This window comes from Athene cunicularia, assembly GCF_003259725.1.
Source record: "Athene cunicularia isolate RWA chromosome 1 unlocalized genomic scaffold, athCun1 chr1_part2, whole genome shotgun sequence".
Classification (NCBI taxonomy): Eukaryota; Metazoa; Chordata; class Aves; order Strigiformes; family Strigidae; genus Athene; species Athene cunicularia.
This window is the reverse complement of record NW_020799092.1, coordinates 7,532,500-7,543,017: the sequence shown is the minus strand read 5'-3', so window position 1 is coordinate 7,543,017 and position 10,518 is coordinate 7,532,500.

Below are 10,518 nucleotides of genomic sequence, written 5' to 3'. Positions count from 1 at the left end.
GTTTAAATTTCCTCAAGCTGCCTTCTGTTGTGCTTCAGCTTTGATCTGCTGGGATTACCTCAAGAGGTGGAAAAGTAGTTAATTTTCCACTTTCACTTGACACTTCCCCTTTCTCTAGGGGCTGCTGAGTTAGTGCCCACTACCTACTAGGTGAGCTGAACTTAATACCAGAACTTGCATTTCTTGGTGTTGACTGACTTCACAGACTGTCAGATATGGGAGGCATTTGATGATTTTCATTGGTTTCAGTGTAGCTGCCAACCAACTACAACTGAGGTGGACTTTCTACTCTGGTCAGACCATGAGGCCGCAATCTTTACGTTGTTTTCTCCCATGTTTCCCCTGTGGTCCCACAGAACCTTAGTCCCCAGGGAACATTCTTTGATATATTTATTCTCCAGCTCCAGATTAAAATCGTTCTTTGTGGTGATGCCTACAAAAAGAGTTGCCTGTGCTTGGGTGACTTCTGCTATGCTTATAAAGTTAAATATGTTGTCTTATTATGTTCTTTTATTCCCTCATCTTTTGTCTTTGGAGTTATATTTAGACTTTTTGTTTTATTATTAATGAGACACCATACTTTTTTTCTGCTCTTGTAGCACCTCAAATAATGGATTCTCAGCCATGGACAAGGCTCCTGACTTCTTCAGTAATACAAATATTTGGCAACAGAGTGGGTGTTTGTTTTTAAACATCCATCACATGGAAGCTCTCATGCCCTTGCATCGTTGTCAGCTGTTGCAAAGGACAGAACAGCAGATGGTAAAATGGACTAGAAAAAATAACAAACAGTGACTTGAGCTCTACTTCTGCACTAAGAGTAACTGGGATCAGAAGTAATGCTGTCCTTCCCTCCAGGCTCCATGTTTTTGCAAACTTTTTTCACTGGTATCCTGGTAGTGTTCATACTCTGCATCAGATGAGGCTGGTCCCTGTGCTGTGGCTGGCTGACCAGCCTGCCTGGCAGAGGCTGTCGTAGAAGAGAGAGGTGGTGGTGGAGCATGATGGTTGGGTGCCCATCACCTGGTGACTCCTCACTCTCAGAAGTGCTTTGCTGTAAGATACACTCCTTAACTGCAGTGTACTGTGACAGCCTTTCAGGTACCATTTGCTAGTATTGTCTACCATGTATCTATAGCCTGTCATATAGCTCAGATGTTTATTGCAGACTCTGCCACACACAGCGAAAACAATAAAACCTGATATATACTTTTTGTTTCCTCTGTGACAGAAAGCAGAGGAGACCTCTGTCAACTAAACACTCTGACCTAAGCCACCTGGATGGTCACAACTATCCTTGAACTGATATTGGTATTAGTGGTCTCCAGGACTTTCAATATGTCTGAGCTCTCATGGTAATACGTGTTCAGATCAGGGACAATTTTAAACTAGGTATGCAAAAAGCCAAATACAGCTTCTTCACTGGAACCATGTCACATTACAAGGGACCAGCCAGACCTGCCACTGTGGTCTATGCTTGGGGTAAGCTTCTTCTGGCCTCTCAGCTCTTCTCCCAAGACACAAATGGAAGATTAAATAGCATCATGGCAATTTCTAACGAATGCAATGAGTCAGTTCCTGTTAATGATTAGACCCCTGTGAGTCAGATCATTAGCACTGATTTCCATTTCCATTGCTCTTGCTGTTGTTGGTTTTGTGGTTTTGGTCTTTTATTTTTAAGAAAGGGGAATATTTTAATTTTATAACTGTTTTTTTAAGCTGCTTTCCTAAGGAAATACGTGATGATCTCTACCCATCCTTCTTTCCTTTCTCAGGAGCTTTTGTGTCCATCAACAAGAATTAGTAGAAAGATTTCAAAGTTGCTAAGTCTCTTCAATCTTCCTGATAATAACTGGCTGGATAGAAGAAAAAGACTCTATTAGTGCTGTGGTGAGAGAGAGGCCACAATGGCAACTCACTCTATTAGTCACTGGAGAATCCACAACTCTAGATGGCAGGAAAAGCTTCAGAGTTTGTATGTTATTAGACCTCAAACAGAGACACATCTATTAGAAACTAAAAATAATTTTCACTGCTGCTCCCAGGAAAACTTATTTTTAATTGTATAAAATCTATTCTATAAAATAAGTGTCTGTATCTTGCTCTGTAGATTCATATGCTTCCCTCCATATGCATTAAGATTTAAGGCACTCATCAGAGGGAAATATGTGTAATCTCCCTCAGGATTGCAGTCTCTCCTTCAGTACTAACATATTAAAACTAGATTTCTTAAACATTCATATTAAATAGTCTGTAAGGAACCATTATCAAAATATGGTGTGAATACATAATTATGAGGGTGTGTTGTCTGGCAGGAAAATGAGGATGTGATCCTGCCTCCTCCAAAGTAAATGGCAGTTTCACCACTAATTTTCATACAAGCAATAGTAAGCCCTAAGGCAGCAGAAACAGGAGACAGTTTTTGCCTTCCTGTCTCACTGGAAGAACTGTCCCACCCTTGCTGAGAAAGCACTTCACCCCTCCTAGGAGGGGAGGTAGCAAGAAGAGCATTTCATGGGTGTTATCAATATTCATGTACAGCTGCAATTTGCAGGCCTTATTCTTTGCTGAAATGTGCTATTAGCTTCAGCAGGGCTCGACCCGCAGGGAGTGGGACGGACCCCTGTTAGCAGCAGCCCGGCATGCCCGGCTGTCCCCTAAGTGCATCTACTGTCCTGCTCCAGGAGATGACAGCCTGGGTCTTCTTCAGTGTCAGGGCTGCCTTCATCACCTAGTCCTGGGCCTTATGGCAAAGCGGCAGCAAACTGTCCTGCATGTTATGATGCTTCAGCATAGACTGGAGGCTTCAGACAGTTGCAGAAGTTTGAATTCTGCCACTTCACTGGGCTTAGAACTAGGCAGAACCTTTGTTTGTCCCACATAAATGCAGTTCCAGAACATAGAAGGTATGACAAGCTATGTGTTAGTTTTCAAATATCAGGACTGCAGTTCATCTCAAATTAGGGTATCTTTTATTGTTGTTTTGTTGTTTGGTTGATTTTGCCTTAAATAAAAACTAGCATGGTCTAGGAAATGCAGAATGGGACTGGAAAACTGGAAAGAGATCTTAGATCTTGTTTTACCGCCACTGATTTTTTTGCAGCCCTGGGAGAACATGAGGATATTATTTCTTCAGCCCCAATTACTGTCTTGTTTATAATTTGGTGGAAGAACTTTCCCTGCTGTTTCCCATCTCCAAGTTTCCCTTCTTCTCAGCTTAGCCATATGCAAAACCAGTGGTTTCTGCTAGCGCTAGGACATTTCCCCTCTCTTAGCCAGCATTTCTTCCTCTCCTGCTGTTCCCGTCTCTCCCATTCACTCCAACAAAGTTGTACTGTTTTGAGAAGAGCAAGTGTAGAATATGGGTTTTCTGCCCTCCCCACCTGAGTGCTGGGGAGAGGGGCACTGTCCTGACAGAGAGTCCTCAACATGTCCACCACCCAACATAGCTGCTCTCCTGGTTTAGGGTATGATGCTCTGGCAAGACATCTGCAAAGGGATTACATTTCACTTACACTCTATACTGGTATAACTGGACTGGCATGCTTAAAAACACCCTCATGAGATTTTTCAGTCTTAAGGCTTTATTGACTCTTATTGCAAGACAGGTAGCCTTAGATGTGAAAACCTCTTAATAAGGCACATAACCTTGACAGTGGATGTACGGACCTCCCCTTAGCGTCTTGCTGTAAAGAGTTCCCACCCTAGTGGTGGTTGGACACTAAAGGCCACATTGAAATCCCTACTTAATTTTTCCAAACAACCGTTACATATCAGTAATGGTGAAGGTCAGTTACTGTTTTGAGAAAACTGGATGTATAACAGGGTTTTCAGAAGGGCAGACATTCAGTGGGATTTTCTCTATATATACAATGGAGAATGTCAGAAGTCCCTTCTAGGTGCATAACTTACCTTTTTTGCATCTAGCTATCTCTCAAAATCTGGCCTTCGGTCACCAATCACTTGAACTGAAATGTTGTTTGTGAGCAAGCGGAGAGGAAGAAAGAATCTATATCAAGGTAGCAGCCTCTTAACACGTGAATATCACCCTTTTTTAATTAGAATTCCCCCACATGAACATTCTTTTGACTTTTAGGACAACAAGATGTTGAAATATATCAGAAGCTGAGAGAAAAGCTTATTCTCACCCTCTGTCCAAACATTATATATCCTTGGGATTTTAAAATTGTCCTGAGACTCCCAGTGCCAAAAGCTTGAATTTGGTTGAGATATACTTAGCCAGACACAAATGCCCAAACCTTGGTTATTTTCACCAACTTTCACCTCAAAGCAGTATCTTTTCTGTAAAATTAAACAGCTAATAATCCCTGCAAAATGAACATTTGCTAATTGTATTTATCAATGTCAGGACTGCATGTTGGTGATGTGCTCAATAACATGCTTTAACCTGGGACCTTTAGCACAGAATTTGACTGTGGCAGTGATTGTTTAACTACAAAATGCCATCAAAACAGCCAGTAAAGCAGGCTGCTCTACTGACTGTACCTAGCCACTAGAGAGAGACATTATCCCATATAGTAGACTAAAATGTTACACTTATGAATGTCCAGGGACCTCCCTTCAGATCATATGGAGCGGTTGATAGAACTGACTCACTGACTAAACCTTGGGGAGCTGTGGCCATGAGGACACCACGTGCCACATGTACAAGGAGGCCATTCCAAAACGTTGTAGTGATGACATGGGGGAAGGTGTTAAACTTACATTTATGTATTTTTCAATCAAATCAGTGCCTCTATGACTAGACAAGAGAAGATGCAAGTTAACTGTTGTTCTTTGATGGAGCAGGGCAAATGCTCACCAAAGCCCATGCAGCTAGCTTCTTGCAGCATGACACTGGGGCATACACAGACTTCTTGGGTTTTAAAGACAGACCAAGAGCCAGATCTTATAAAATGTGCACTGAACTGCACAAACACATATTTTTGTACATGTTGCAGAACCTGCAGCACCAGAGGCCCTCTATGGTGTTTGCTGAAAATAAGTAATGCCGTCCCCATTTTGACCAGTTTTGTTATAATCCCCATTTGCTCTTAAGTGCTCCTTTACAGATGTTACCTGCCCCCTTTCAGATGTAAGTGGGGCGGTTGGTGGCTGGCTGAGCACAGTGCCTTTTGCACTTGTAGACCTGCTTTTTCAGCTTTTCAGTGTTGATACAAGCCTTGCATGACTAGAGGATTTTTAACCCGAGTACAAAGGCTAGCTGTGCTGGTGGTGATCTTGGAGGCTGCACTACTGTCTGAACTGGGCTACCCAGTGCTGAGACTAACGGGTGCTCATCTGATCAGAAAGGAGAACTGGGCAGAATAGAAACTGTCATGAATTGATAGTGGAAATGTCCATAAAACTAACACTACACTCAGGCTGATAAATGTTATTGTGGACTTGGATAATGCCTGGAGGTCAAAAGCTGGGCTTCTATTTGTAATGCCTGCCAAAATATTCAAGCTTCCAAGCACAGGAAAATCTAGTTAAAATGACAGTGGTGGGAAATGTAGGAAGTCTGATTGTGCTAAAAATGCATCTGGATACAAAATCTGGCTTGTACTGTGAATAAGCAGGATAGTGCCTGATGTGTAAGAGGGGCTTGGTATTTAATCTCTGTGAGTTTCTGCATCCAGGTGCCAGCTCTGAGTCCCAGAAGGAATTCCTTGACAGGGGAGTAATCACTGCCTTGCTGTTTTGATCTTTCACAGAGTACTGAGCAGGGATCTGCTACTAGGATCAAGTGGTCATTTCCTGCATGATTCGTTTTCTTTTAATGCAGGCAATGAATGACACTACCATAGCATGAGTTCTTGTGTGTGCTGGTTAAGTTATTTAGGAAGTCATGCAGTTCTCCTTTTCGCTAACAAGTAAGCACTAGATAACAAGCATTTGATTTATGACTTCTACTTAATTATTTTATATTGATTCTTTAACTTCAAGTTAGAATTTATATTAGTATCTTTGAACCTGCACTTACTCTCAGTTTCTCAAAATAAAGACTCATATCTGAAAATCCCACTAAATTTCACAGATTGCTTTGAAAATCTCAGTAGTAGCACTTTAATGCTCTGAAGGTACAGGTTCAGCTGTATTCAAACATGCAAAGAGAAGTCTCAGATGCCGGTTTCCACTAGGACTTAACTAGGTGCATGTTGAAAGTGAGCATTCATTTTTTGTCTTGCAAATTAGCAAGCACTCAACTGAGGGGAGTCCTCAATCATTATGCAAATAGTAAACGGGTAAAATCCACTGTTCTCTTATTTTTATATAACAGTACACCCTTTTGCGCATCCTCAGAATTAATCAGTTTTAAGGACTAGTAACTGTAAGGCACGGAAATCTGCTGTGACATTGAAATATTAAACCGAACCCTCTTAAAAACCCCTTTCTGAAAAGCTGGCCAAATGTGGGTTGCAGGCAGGGGTATTTCCTGGCCAGCTGTGTTGATTCTGAGAAGCCTTTCTAGAATCTGTCATGACACTTTCTAGCATCTTATGACTGTTTCACACTTCTACTTTTACAGTGTTTTCTGAATATGGAAAATTACCTGTAAACGTGAATGTTTAAATGAAAAAAACCGTGTGTAGTACATACTCATGTATCACAGGGTGGTGCAAACAGCACTTGAAAAGTCTGTAAATCAATAGTCTTCTAATCTTCTAAGATGAGAAAACAATTTTTTAAAAATGAAAAGGAAAATGCTACCTGCAGTTTTCATGAGAAAAAAAAAAATGCAAGAGAGATTCACAGAAAGGAGAATTCCACAGAAAGGAGATTTGTTTTCTGCTTTTCTTCAGCTTTCCAAAAATGGACAAGGACAGGTCCCTCTGCTCCTCCTATCTAACCAGTTGTCCAGCTCCAGGGCAACATAGCATATTGCTATTTGCATTTGTAATATAGATCCATCATCCCACCCTAAAATTCAACAAGTCCATACTGATGTGCAGACAGAATAGGAGGAGGTTCAGGAACCTTCTGGAGACTTGAGTTCAGCTGCGAGGGGGGCTTCAGTTTTCTCCTGAAAGACACTTGCTGTGGCAAATGTGGCATTCCCTGTCTACCATCTAAATCTAAATTAATTAGAGTTCTGCATAGGCACAACACAATTAACCTGACTTTGCAGAGTCGTTTATTAAAGCTTTTCTTTCACAATTATAATTTTGCCTAATGAAAAAAAATTGGGTTTTGTTCTCTCAAATACTTATGACTTTTCTGTAATGTGTCTAAAAGGTTATTGTCTGTTTTCATTTAGATATGGAGGTGAAATAGTGTTGAAAGAGTGGCTGTCTTTGCAGTACAAGGATTCCTGACCAGGACAAGGAGCACACAACTAAGATGTCATTGCTTAGTGTACCCAGGGCCATGCTCACCTTCATGGAAAGGTGGGGCTCTGGGAACTCAGGTGGCCAGTGCTGTGTGCTTAAACACTCATGCTGTGTATATATACTTAATAACTTTCCTTTGCTGCTGAGTATACACTTCATCTTTGAGGAACTCTGAGGGTAAAGTATTTTCACTAGTTTGAAGGGGAAACTAAGATGGGAGAAATCCAATGGCCTGTATAAGGACAGAAGTCCTGGCTAGCTCAGGACTCTGAGGCTCATAGTTCTGTGGTCACACCATGCAACCACAGCACTATGCAACAATAACATGTTTCAGTTCATTCCAATCAGTGGAGGAAAATGAGACCACTCAAATAACCCATTAGAACATGTCATAAGAAGTAAAGGTAGGCTAAGGTTATACCTGTTGTCGTTTTTCCTCTTTTTCTCCATTAATTGTATTGTTTCAGTATCCATGTTCTGCAGGACTTTGTAACTGAAGTGACTGTTTATTAAAAGGAAACTTCTTAGGGTGGCTCAGCTTAATTGTGTTCTCATTGGAATGAAACAGGATGCTTGGCCCAAACCCTATTTCCTTAATTTCACTCTGTTCTAATACAAGCACTTTCCTACATCCTGCAGTAAAATATTGGTGGCGCCGCATCTTTTCGAGCACGGGGCATTTGAGGGGATGCACGATCACGGAAATTTTAATTTATCAATCGCAGAGGCAATAGGGATGCCTGCGCCCTACAGTGGGCAATTTAGAACCACTTTTCCACTTTTTCCTTTTTCCACTAGAGGGGGTTACATGTTTTAGTTCAGAGCGCTACAACAGCCCAGGATAAAATGGAGCTGCCTCTTGTCCACCTATATTTTTAACAGATAGCGTTAACTCATAAATACAATAATGAGCTGACAGTACTAGGACTTGAGGCTTTAATAACCATTACAAAAAAAATCATTAATTACAAGGAAATTAGAGAGTTGTCTGTTAAGTGCTTAAACTTGCAACCTTATGTCCACAAACAAGAAATCCAAATGCTTGCCTGAATCATAGCTAACTTCCCACACATTGGTTATAAACTATATCTTGTTTATTTCTGCATATATTACTCTCAGTAAATGATTAGATTTGTCACCCATGACCCAGTATGCTGTTTGCAATTATTTCTTATATTAAATTAATCACTACATATTTACTTTGAGAAATTATGTATGATATATCAATGCACGCATGTGTATGTGTATGTGAGCACATGAACCTTCCTGATTGCCTTTCCTCTTGTATGACAAATTAGAAATAATGGGCATTAAAGCTGGCAGAGTTATACTGACAGGGAAACTAGCAGAGAGAGGGGGAAAATTGCTATGCAAACTTTTCCTTCTTTCTGTCTTTCGTATTTTAAGTATTTCCACTTATTTACTGAATTCTAAGGATATGAATGCTCTAGTCTTCATTAGCAGATACATGAACACTTGTGGCTATAAGTTTTAAGGCTGCTGGTGTGGACTGCGCCCAGCCTAGCTTTTTCCACCTCCCACGTCTTGCAGTTGCGCCTGGGTGGGGTGACTGCATACATATGGACTCTCACCATATTTTTGGCACTTTTGTAGTAGTAATACTACCCAGATAACTATTTTGCAGAATCAGATCCTTTGTCAGTTACTTACTGGGTGAAAGTAATTCACGTGGCTTGTAACTTTTTCCTGGGTAACATAAAGCCTCTCCTTTATACAATGATAATTAGTTTGTAGCAGGTCGTTTTCTAGGAAAACTAAAGCTTATGCTATAGATAGAAACAGGACTTCCAGCAATTTGGGTTCCCGGGATTTGTTGTTGTTGTTGTTGTTGTTGTTTCTTATTTCTGGGCTTTTGTTTTTGTTTTGTTTTAAATAAAAGGCTTTCTATCTCTCTTTAGTTTCCACCTAATCCTTTTGATTTTCCATTTTCTCAGACTTCTGCATTGTGTTTTATTTTTCATTCTAATGCTTTCTTTCTCTGTCTTCTCTGAACATAGTTTCTTCTCAGCAGAATTCACACCCAACAATCTGATCTGAATTTACAGATCCATTGTGTTTGAGTGGGTTCAAAATGAGACAGAAATATTCACTTTTAATCTGTTATATTTCTGAAGTGCTAATTACTTTGCCACCTCTTATTTGGCACCCAGTTCAAACTGGCAACCTGAATGCTATGAGAAAGTCTTTTAATAATCTTTTAAGAAAATTATATGGAGTAATTTACTTCTGCAACAAGTAACTTGCTTCAGGAAGGGGATCACTGGGACTCAGACAGTTGTGCAGTTGTGATAATGTGGATCTAAAATTATAAACACTTCAACTTGAAAAGAAATGAGAATTATATCTACCAAAAAAATGTTGAAACAACCTTGGTTTCATCACTTTTGTCTGTAAACACATAGTCTTCTTTATCCATACATAAGGGGTGGACTGGAGCCTCCAGTATGTATACATACAAAGTCCTTAGTTGACTTTTCAACCGTTTCTTGCTTAACTAATACTAATGATGAATTCAGGGATACTGGATTTTACATCACTTCAGCAGATGATCTTCTCAATTACACCTTGTTGCAAGCAAGTCAGAGACGGGAAGAAAGTGATATTGCTTTGAAAGAAAATGCCTCATACCCTCACTGGGTATGGTGAACCCTTATTGACACGCAAATGAACTGTGTTTTTTGAAGTATTACAATGTTTTTGTCTTCTGGGCTGCCTGGAGTTCTTCCAAGTGCAACTAAAAAAGGCTTGAAGAAAGGACTCAAAACATCGCGGGGGTGGGAAGGAATCTTTGCTGAAGACTAGAATGGTGTTTTGGTCTATTGCCAGGTGTGCAGGGGAGGGTACAGGGAGCTCAGGCAGCGGCAGGGAGCTGGGGCAGCTACTCAGCTGCCCGCACCACTGCCAGACAGCTGCCTCTGCTCCAGCTACCGGGGAAGCTGAGTGGGGTGTGGCAGAACAACAGGTTTGGGGGAGCAAAAAGGCAGGGGGAATCCCTCCTGGGAAATGCTTCTGTCTGCACCATCTGAGATGTAGTCTTATGCTTTTTCTTGGTTATCTGCTTGCCTCTCTCCCCTCTGCTCCCAATCAAAAAATACAATTCATCACAAATGAAAGAGAACCATTGGTCTATTTAGCAAACTGTATGGATTATAGACAGGCAGAT